The sequence below is a fragment of the Pelodiscus sinensis genome, chromosome 5 (genome assembly GCF_049634645.1).
Source record: "Pelodiscus sinensis isolate JC-2024 chromosome 5, ASM4963464v1, whole genome shotgun sequence".
NCBI classification, from domain to species: Eukaryota; Metazoa; Chordata; order Testudines; family Trionychidae; genus Pelodiscus; species Pelodiscus sinensis.
Genome location: NC_134715.1, coordinates 41990875 through 42001201, shown reverse-complemented (window position 1 = coordinate 42001201; position 10327 = coordinate 41990875).

Sequence of the window (10327 nt, the reverse complement as noted above, 5' to 3'; positions counted from 1 at the left end):
AAGCAGCCTAAACTAGCCAATGGGAAAAGCCATGGAGAGGGGTGTATCCTAAGCCCCACCTCTTTCAGAGACTATGGCACCTATAGTCTAAACTAAAGGGAGGTGTCTTCCTCTGCTTGGGATTCACAGCTGGGAATTTGGGAACTTCTTCCCTGGTGTCAGGTGACTTAAGTGCCTAAGCCATTTCTTGTGAGGATGAGTTAGACACCATCCTTGCACCCCACAATATGGGTGGGGCTGGATCACTGCATTTTCACTGTGCCTGAACTGTAAAATGTTTACAGCAAGAGAAAGAAAAAACGCCAATTTCATTAAACTTCAGCAGGTGCAAAGCTATTCTTTGTTGGGGGGAATACATCCTGCTGATTTATTTATGTATTCATTTATGACTTCATTGATGGCAGGGAGTTTCTACAAGACTGGCTAGCCAACTTATTGCTCCTTCTACATTGCTTTATCTGGAGGAAAAGGGGAAATCCTTTGCATGATATAAGGGTGTTAACCAAATCCTGCTGGCATAAATCAGATGACTGAGCAAATATTTACCTGTAAATTACCGCTTCATACCTGAGAAGGAGTCTTCTACCAAAATCACAAAAAAATTAATTAAATGTTTTACCAATCCTGGAACAAAAATTGTGCCTGTTTATACAAGTCCTGTATGTACCCTTCTCTTTATTTCCCCATAACACCAATAAAAAATAACAAGAATTATATCAAAGTATAAAATGTAAACGAACAACCAGTAAACAATCTTGAAGTCCATGAACATGAAGTCATGTCTTGTTTAAATGTCTGTTTTTTGTATTATTTCTTACTCAATCTTTTTGTCAGACAACCTACATTATTTGGAATCTGAAAAACACTGGCTTAAGTCACCAAAACTAACCAAGGAATTTTTTCAACTGTACATGAAATTCACCTGGGAAGATTCCTGAATTTAGATGAAAAATATCTATGGTGAGAACATACCTACAGGTAACATTTTTTTGGTGTCTAAAATAATCTGGGTTTTGCACTCTTACATTGTATCATGCTATACATCAAGCCCCACATTTAAGTATTTATATTTCTCCAATGAATCTGACTTGCATTAATATTGAAAGCCTCTTTCTCCATATTTCTGTACACATTGTTTTCTAAAATATAATATAAGCCATACAATGTTTTAAAGATCTACATCAGGAATTTCAGCAACATTACAGCTCGCAATGTGTAACTCTAAAGACACAGTCAAGCTTTTCATGTGATAAGTAACACAATGGTGACCTCAATCTGTTGTAAAATTGTGCAACAGAAGAATTGCTTAACCATTGGAATGGAAAATGAATGGAGAAAATAAAAAAGCAAATCTATCTTAAACTTAATTTCCTCTTCTGCCCAATAGCTTCCACTTGGAAAATGAAATTAATTATAGTTGGATTTTGTCTCTATGTACTTCATAAGGTTATACCTGCAAGTATTCGGTGCCGAATTTTGGAGAACATTTTTAACACAACTTAGATTGCATTCACAAATGAACAGAAAAGTCGGTGAGATTAGAGCATCATGTTATGTGCTCACAGTAGCCTGCTCCATTCAAGAAGTGAGCAAATGCACTCTGTACCAACTGGGCATCAAGGAAGCAATCATCAGAGTAGCCATAGGTTTGAGCGCAATACCGCCAACTAGCTGGAAGGTGACAAAAGCATGATACCCACGTGGTCATCAGATCTACAGCAGAGTAGGGATGACTGGTCAGTCACATATCAATTCAATTTAGTTCTATTCATGTTTCTATACTGTATCCATCTCCATCACAGCTGAGCTCCAAATAAAAAATATTATGGGCTATCACAGCTAGTGTAGAAAAAACTTGAAGCAGTGATTAATGCAGCTGAGAGCCAACATTATAAATAATTTTAGCAAAGTCTTCAGTTAGTGGCAATTCCATTTTAGCTGCTTCATTATTCATTATCACTATATTAGCTAGACATAGATCGAGAATCTCTCCATTAGCATTAACCTTCTATGAAACAAATGGTTATATAAGAACACAAGAGCCACCATACTGGCTCAGAGCATGGTCCATCTTGCCCACTATCCTGTCACTGTCAGCAGTCATGCCAGAGCTTCAGGGGGACTGTACAGAACAGGCCATTTCTGGAGTGATCCACCCTTGTCTTCTACTCCTGGCTTCTGGTACTTACATGATTAGTGAAAGAGATGCAGCCGTGTTAGTCTGGTCTAGCTGAAACAAAAGACAGTCTTTAAAGTGCTGTATAATCCTGTCTTTTTTGTTACGTGATTAGGATTGCTCTGAGCATAGAGTTGCATCCATGGCCTTCTTGACTAATAGCCAATGATGGACCTCTCTATTATTTATCCACTCCTGTTTTGAACTTAGTTGTACTTTTGGATATCCCAACATCCCGATGTAATGAGTTCTACAGCTTAGTTGTACGATGTGAGGAAAAGCACTTCCTCTTGATTGTATTACATTTGTTGCCTATTAATTTCATCTGGTGACCATTGGTATCTAGTTTTGTATGGTGTAAAAGGATCAATAGCATGTCTCCATTCATTTTTACCATACCATTCATGATTTTATAGACCTCTCTCTTATCCTCCCTCCCCCATCACCTCTTTTCTAAGCTGAACAGCCCTAACTTTTGTAGCCTCTCCTTACATGGAAGCTTTTCCATATCCTTGATCATTTTTCTTGTCCTTCTCTGAACCTTTTCCTATTCCACTGTGTCCTTTTTGAAATATGGCAACCAGAACTGGACAGAATATTCAAGGTATAAGTACACCATAGATTGAAATTGTAGCATGGTGGTATCTGTCTTATTTTCTATATCTTTCCTCATAATATAATAAACTTTTTGACTGCTGATCAATGTTCCCTCTAATTTTTTCCATTTATGTGCAGAATAAATTTTATGTGCAGCAAGGCATGTGCAGCTGTGCACCACCAGTAGAAACACATGCTGCCACCTCTGGGTGGCTGTGGGTGCTCTGCTAAACAGCTGGTCAGTACCTGAATCTCTTCTGGGTGGCTGCTCTGTACTGAGTGGAAGTTTTCAGAGAACCATCCACAGTTTCTCTAATCTCTTTTCTGGTAGTAAGAACTCATTCAGAACTCATCCCTATATATGTATAGTTGAGATTAAATTTAATGTTGAGTGCAAAGTAATGCACAATGGAAAAAATAATCTGCCCTTTTTGTGGCCCACTCAATGTTAAGAGATTCCTCTAACTCTTCACAGTCTGCTTTGAACTTAACTTTCTTGAGGAATTTTGTATCTAAAAACTTTGCCACTTCATCCCCTTTTCCAGATCATTAATTAATATATTAGACAGCACAGGCCCCAGTACAGAACCTTGGAGGGACCCTGCTGTTCATCTCTCCCCCATGTCAAAACTGACCATTTATTGTTAACCCTTTTTCCTATCTTTCTGCTGGTCAGTGATCCGCGAGGGTATTGCATATCCTATGGTGTCTTAGTTTTCTGGAGAGCTTTTGGTGAGGGAATTCAAAACTTCTGGGTAAATGCCACCTGGTTCTCTTTAGTTGATCAATTTGTTCCAAAAACTCTTCTATAGACACATCAGTTTGGGGCAGTACTTTAGATGTGTCACCCAAAAAGAGTAGCAAAGACTTACCCAAGAATTAATTTAATTTCTCTGCAATGGCTTTGTCTTCCTTGAGTGTTCCTGCTCCTGGGGCAGGGTTGGCACTGGGAAGCTCCAGGAATGAGGCAAATATTGGGGATAGAGTGCTGGCACTGGGAGGAGTTGGGTGCAGTGCAGCTCTGGAAACAGGAGGTTGGCACTGGAGAGAGGTCTGGTAGGGGGGCTCTAAGGGGCAGGGAGCTGGCACTGAGGCATTTGGGATGTGGGGCTGGCACTAGGGAATTCTGAGGGTGGGAGGCTGGCACTGGGGGAGTTGGGTGCAGGAGACTCTGGGGTCAGTGGCTGGCACTAAGGGGTGGGGGGCACAAGGGGTTATGGTTGGTCCTGCAAGCTCATGGAGCCAGGGTGCACCCCAACCCCATCCCTCAGAGCTGCTGCAAACAGCTGGCTTCAGCTGCAGCAGCCTCCCAGCACGTGGCAACTGCCAAATCGGAAGCTGGCTGTTCCCAGTGGTTCTGGGGGCTGGGGCTCTTGGTGGGCTGGTAATATTTTATTTGCATATTCATTTGCATAATGAATATGCAAATAAAATGTTAGCAGTCTGCCAAAAGTTTGAATAGGTTTACTAGTCCATGGTATAAAAAAGGTTGGGAACCACTGATCTAGGGGCTCCACTTCCTGCTTCTGATGTACTTAAAACAATTATTACTGTTAGCTTTTGTGACTTTAGCAAGTTGCTTAATTTTTCTTTTGGTCTGCCTAATTATACTTTTCATTTCACTGGCTTATGCTTCTCCAACTATTCTCCTCACTAAGATTTACTTCCAGATTTTAAAGGATACCTTTTTTCTGCTAATGGAATCCATTACTCCATATCTGTTCTCCAAATAACCAGTTAATAGCCAAGTGGCTCATCCCAGCCATCTAAACACACATGGAACCTCAGGAAACGAAAATCATCTAACAACAATGAATTGTTCACATACTGTTACCACAGAAGTAGTCAGGTTAGTCTTGAACTCAAGTAATTTTACATGCAAAATGAGTCAATAAATCATCATAGGGTTGATTACAGGGCTTAACTCGAAATAAGCTATGCAAATTGAGCTACATCAATTGTGTAGCTTATTTAGAAATTGGGAGTGTCTACACAGCACTTATTTCAAAGTAGAGCACTCTTCCTCCGACTACTCTTACGTCTCGCACTTTTTCAGTAATGATCTACAAGGACAAAGGGTATGTCTACACTACAGCGTTAATTCGAGTTAACTTAATTCAAATAGCTTAACTTAATTCAAATTAACTAACTTGAAATAATGCATCTATACACAAACTATCTTGAAATAGCATTTTATTTCAAAATAGCGCTTCCACACTGAGTGGACCCTGAACCAAAGTTAAGGCTGGCCGGAACCAGTGCCGGCAGGGCATCAGGTTAGGACTTAGTGTGTGGGGCTGCTGCCTGAGGCTAACTGAGCTCCATGCTTAAAGGGACCCTACCGCTACCCCGGACAGGCAGTTCTCAGGGTTCCCCGCTTGCTTGTCGACCTCAATGAGCAACAGCAAAGCAGTCCTGTTTCGGAGTGCCCAAACTTGGGACACCACAGCACTCGGACACATGGAGCCAGAGCTGCCTTTGGGCATGCCGGTGCGTCTCGTGGGGTCATTGCCATCATCCCGGCTGCACTTACTGCAGGCTGCTGTCCGGGGGGGGGGTTTATCAGGGGGCTGTCAGGATCCAGGAGGCCCTGCGGGACAGCGTCCATCCCAAGGAGTCCTCAGAGCCACCCCAGTCCTCCCCACCGGGAGCTCGTACCCCATTCCTCCCTTGTGTCCTTCCACTTACCCATCCCTAGCCACCCTTCCTGATGTCAAACAAGACGTATGTTTAAAAATAGAAACTGGGTTTATTGAACAAAACTGGGGGAGGGGGAATGAACCACTGGGGATAATGAGGTGGGAGAGGGGAAGAGAGAGGGTGGGAGTGAAGGGGGGAACCTGGGAGGAGGGAGGGGGAAGAAAGGGGAAAAAGTAGGAGGGGAAGCTCAGGGCCCAGGGTTGGGGGTCTTGCTGGACCAACTTGATTTTTCATGCAAACCTGCTCCTGGGTTCACATGTGGTCTTTGGTGGCCAGGCTGGCAGCTATCCTGCCACAGACGGCCACATTCCTCTGTCTAGTGTGGAGATCATGGACTTTGGGGGCATCCCCCCAAAAGTTGAATAAGGTCCATGATCTCCACCCTGGACCAGGAAGGCGCCCACCTTCTCCAGCCCCTTTCAGGATCCTGGGAGCTGGCAGACTGCTCCTGGGGAGCAGTGCCAGCGGCTTGCTGGCTTATGTTTTGGGGACACTGGGTCAGGGGCCCCAGTGGCCGCTGCTGGCTCTGGGCTGGCAGGCTTGGAGCTGGCACAGGCACTGTGGCCAGGGTCTACCCCTTTAATGGCTCCGGGGCTGGAGGAGAGTAAGTTTTCCTGGTTGTGCCCAGAGTGCCACTAGGGCTCTCTGGGAAGGGCTGGAGATCCCCTATTTTGAAATAAGTGTCTACACAGCACGTAATTCGAAATAGCTATTTTGAATTTGGCATTACTGCTCGTAGAATGAGGTTTACTAAATTCAAATTAAGCAGTCTATTTCGAAATAGCGGTTTGCCTGTATAGATGCTATTAAAGTTAATTAGAAATGACAGCTGTTATTTTGAATTAACTTTGCAGTGTAGACATACCCAAAGTGGTTGAAGATGTCCAAGTGCCACTGCTTACATAAATGTTAATTCTACGAGTCCATCAGATCAATGACTGTGTAGCCCGGTGTCTGAGTAATAACCTTCCTAGAATATTCCATAGCCTCACTGGTCCTGTATTTTCATGGGCAGATCCTTTCTTAAGGGCACTTCACAAAAGACAGAATTTAAATTACATAGAATTTTTTAAGCACAACTGAGTATATTAGGAAAAACTAGCTAAAACCTAAAATTTTGTACTTTTGTTCAAATGAAACAGCTTTGGTAAAGACCTTTATTGTTTAATCATAAGCCTTGAATTATGCTACTCAGTTTCTCAAAATAGATATCTGCAGTGGTATATTATTTCACTATAGCTATGCTGGTATAGCTCCTCCACGTGGATACTATTTCAGAATAAAAATGACCTTATTCCAAAATAGTGTCCACTTGAGGCAGAGGGACTAATTTTTCTACTACAGTCATGCCTATCAATTTCCTCATGTGGACAAATCCTAAACCAAACCTTATCTATGGAGCTACTAATGCACTTCATCAATGTTCTTGAACTCTTTGGTTTTGCTCATACAGAGATTCCAAGACTGGGCTAGCTGGTTACATGGTATTCGTTCCAGTTATTTCCACATCTTCCACATAAATTGCCTTGAAATATTATATTGCATGATTTTTATTTATCTGAATATTACTGTAGGCAATTGATGTACTTGCCCCAGAAATTTCATGTCATATAAGTGTGATACACAAAAGTAGGAAAAGAAATGGGTGCACATGATCATAAACAGAAAGGGATGTAAGACAGATAGTATTTTTAATAAGATATGGTCTATCTAGATGGAAAACATTTGAAAATCCCTGCATAAGCACTTTGCATTTTCTTAAATACAACAATTCAGCAAGCCATTTTTGTGTTTAATTTTTATGCCTAGCTGTATAGTGGCAAGACAAAACAAACAAGTTGCGCAATAAGTGTTACATTTTCATTATTTTCTTGCCATGTGCCATCCCAATATTAACTTCTAACTTCTCTTCCCAAATCTTCCTACTGCTATGAGTGATTGCTATCTGATAAGCCTAAAACTTGAACAAAATTTCCTTTTAAGAAAATGTAGTTTATGAACTGTTAGAGCAAACCAGTGAAAGACCCTGCATGGTTTCTAATGCAAATTTTACATTTATAAGATCAGTTGCAATTTGAAACCGCAGACCCTTTTGCTTCTTAGGGGCAGGTAACTTGCTTAGTTGGATCATCCATATAGATTGTTTGACTGAACTAGATTTTGGAGATCTTTGGAATGCTAAGACCCCAAATAGGGACTTTAATGATGCTTAGAGTTTGGTCAGATGCTCTGTAGAAAGGTGAATGAATTCCACTTTTAAGAAGGAATTCTGTTATTTCCTCCTAATGGGTATTTTTGATAATAAAAGTTAAATACATCTGGCTTTTACATTCTGGCTATCCTACAACCCTGCACTCACTTTCAGGATATTTAAAGGAGCCTGAATACCTTATGATCTTTTCAGTTTTCACTGGGAAATTGTTTTAGAATGTTGTAATTCTAGGCAACACCTTTATAATGGACTGAATCAAAACAACAATCTTAAAACCAAACCCAATATTAGGATTTGAATTGAGCTCTAACTTTTTAAGAATCTTAAGTGCTCACGTTATTTTCTCATGTAGTCTCATTGAGATGGATGAAAGGACTATTTGTGCAAATGAGGTGAAGAAAATTTGAGCTGTAGAGAAGATTGGTAAAAACAAGAGTTCATTGATTTCCTTCTTAAAAATGTTAAAATTATGTCCTCTGGATCTATACTAATTGCTTTTTCATTGAACAATTATTATTCAGATTGCACCTATCTTAAAGCAAACCTGCAAGCATTTGAGAAAATGGCTACTTGGCTAGTTATAAAAATTTAAGAGGAAATCCTGATAGTTTTGAGATCAAAGATAAAACTCCCATTGACTTCAATGGGTCAAGAATGTCACCCTTTTGTCTTTTTGCTACTTCTGTAAGCAGCTCTGTGAAAATGCTTCATGTGCTATTTTGTAACTTAAATGCAGTATACTTCAGTGAAATACAACACATACCACAATGCTTTCTACTGCAGTGGCACAGTAGAGGGACTATTTCTCTGTAGTGTAGTGGAAGCACACTACCATTTAAAAAAAACAACGAACTGACCCTTTTCTACAATGTAACTAATTGGTCCCACTTATGGATGTAAGCAACCATCTAAAAAGCATTAATTTGTATGCATAAACCCTGGTACTACCAACAAAAGATACCAAGTTTACCTGTTTATTCACTTATTAAAAAAACTGGCAGAGTTGTCCTTATTTTATGGGACATTTCAATTTTTAAAAAGCAATTTAAAGTTATCAGGAGAAATGTTATGCATAAATAAAACAGACAATCTTGAAAATTTAGTCTTTTGGAGACAGGTGTTTTGTTTTTAAGAGTCTGTCTCCATTTTGGCATGAAGGAGCTTCTATATATTTATTTCAGGGAGAAACTCAAATGCCTTCTGATATTCTTATACTCTATTTTATTCATTCCACTTTCATCTTTCACGGCCAGAAGACTCACCACTCTCTTGACTAAATGACTTACTCCTGCAAGAGGTGAACATATTTAACTTTTCCAAGCTATTCACTAAAATTTTTAATTTGTCAGGACAGTTTCAGATTTGCTAGGAAGGTTCTCCCATTGGGTTAAATTCAATGTAGTTTTTATAATTTCTTCTTCTAGAAGTTAAGGATTTTTCTGTGAGTTTAAAAGACAGGCAAACTGTCATTATGTTTTTGTCTTTTATTCAAGTAGCCATAAGTTGGCAGACTTGCACTTGGTACAGAAAGAGGCTACCCCTTCAGAAGCCTGTAACAAGCACAACTCTATTACTTTCAACCTGCAGCTGGTCTTCTGTGCCTGCAAACTCAAACTTCTACAATCTATGGTTGCAAAACGAACAAACAAAAAACCCAACACTCTCCCTCTCCTTCCCCGCCCAGCCACACACGCTTGCCAACAGACAGTGCGTTAGGTGTTGCTTTAAATGGACAAGATTCACGCAGGAGACTTTTCCAAGAAGAAAGTTTCTCACCCTCTCTGATTTCTCTCAGGCCTCCTCCAACTTCACCTTCCTTTGCAGCTATGCAGCCACCCCTGTAGTTCCCCTTAGCCAGGCTGCCCGTAAAGCAGACATGGGCTGTACCATCCTCCAAACTACAGATCCCAGGATCCCTCTCCGAAGCCCAATAACCTTCCTTCCCCCCCCTCCCTGTCCTTGTTGGAAAAGCCTCTGGCTGAGTTTCAGAGAAAGTCTCAGCTCCTCCACTGTAGACGGGGAGGGCGAGGCGGCCCACAGAGGCCACCGGTGGGGAGGAAGGGTAAGGGGTGGGGAAACTGTGCTCAACTGACAGCAGCAAAGGCCGCTGGTGATGGTAGCAGAGGGGGTGGGGGAGGCAGGACACTTGAATACCAGGGCAGATCCCTCCCTCCCGGGCCAAGAGGGAGGGCCCCCTCCTCCCATCCGTGCCTAGTAGTCTATGGGGCCGGGGTTCCCCCTCCCCTTCAAGTCTCTGCGTTCGCTCAGCCGAACTCTCCCGGGAGCAAGATTCCAACCCTCCGAACCGCAGCGCTGCCGGGGTGGAACTTTGCCGGGCTCCAGGTTCCAGCCCCGGCGGGAGGGGGGAGCCAGGGACACTAGCGCTGCCCGGCCCATTGCGCCCTCCCAGCGCGGCAGCAGCTGCGGCGGGAGGAGGAGGAGGAGGAAGGAGCCGCGCTAGGCAGCGGCGCTGAGATTTGCCAGCGGGCAGCCGAGGCAGAGCAGTCAGGGAAACAAGACCTCGCGCGGAAGCTGCAGCCCAGTCCGCGCCAGGGCTGTTCCCCGGGACGCGGGCGCTGAAGTTGGGGCGGCGCCCGTCGCTGCTCTTGCCTGCTGCGTGTGTGACTCGGTGGCCGGCTCGG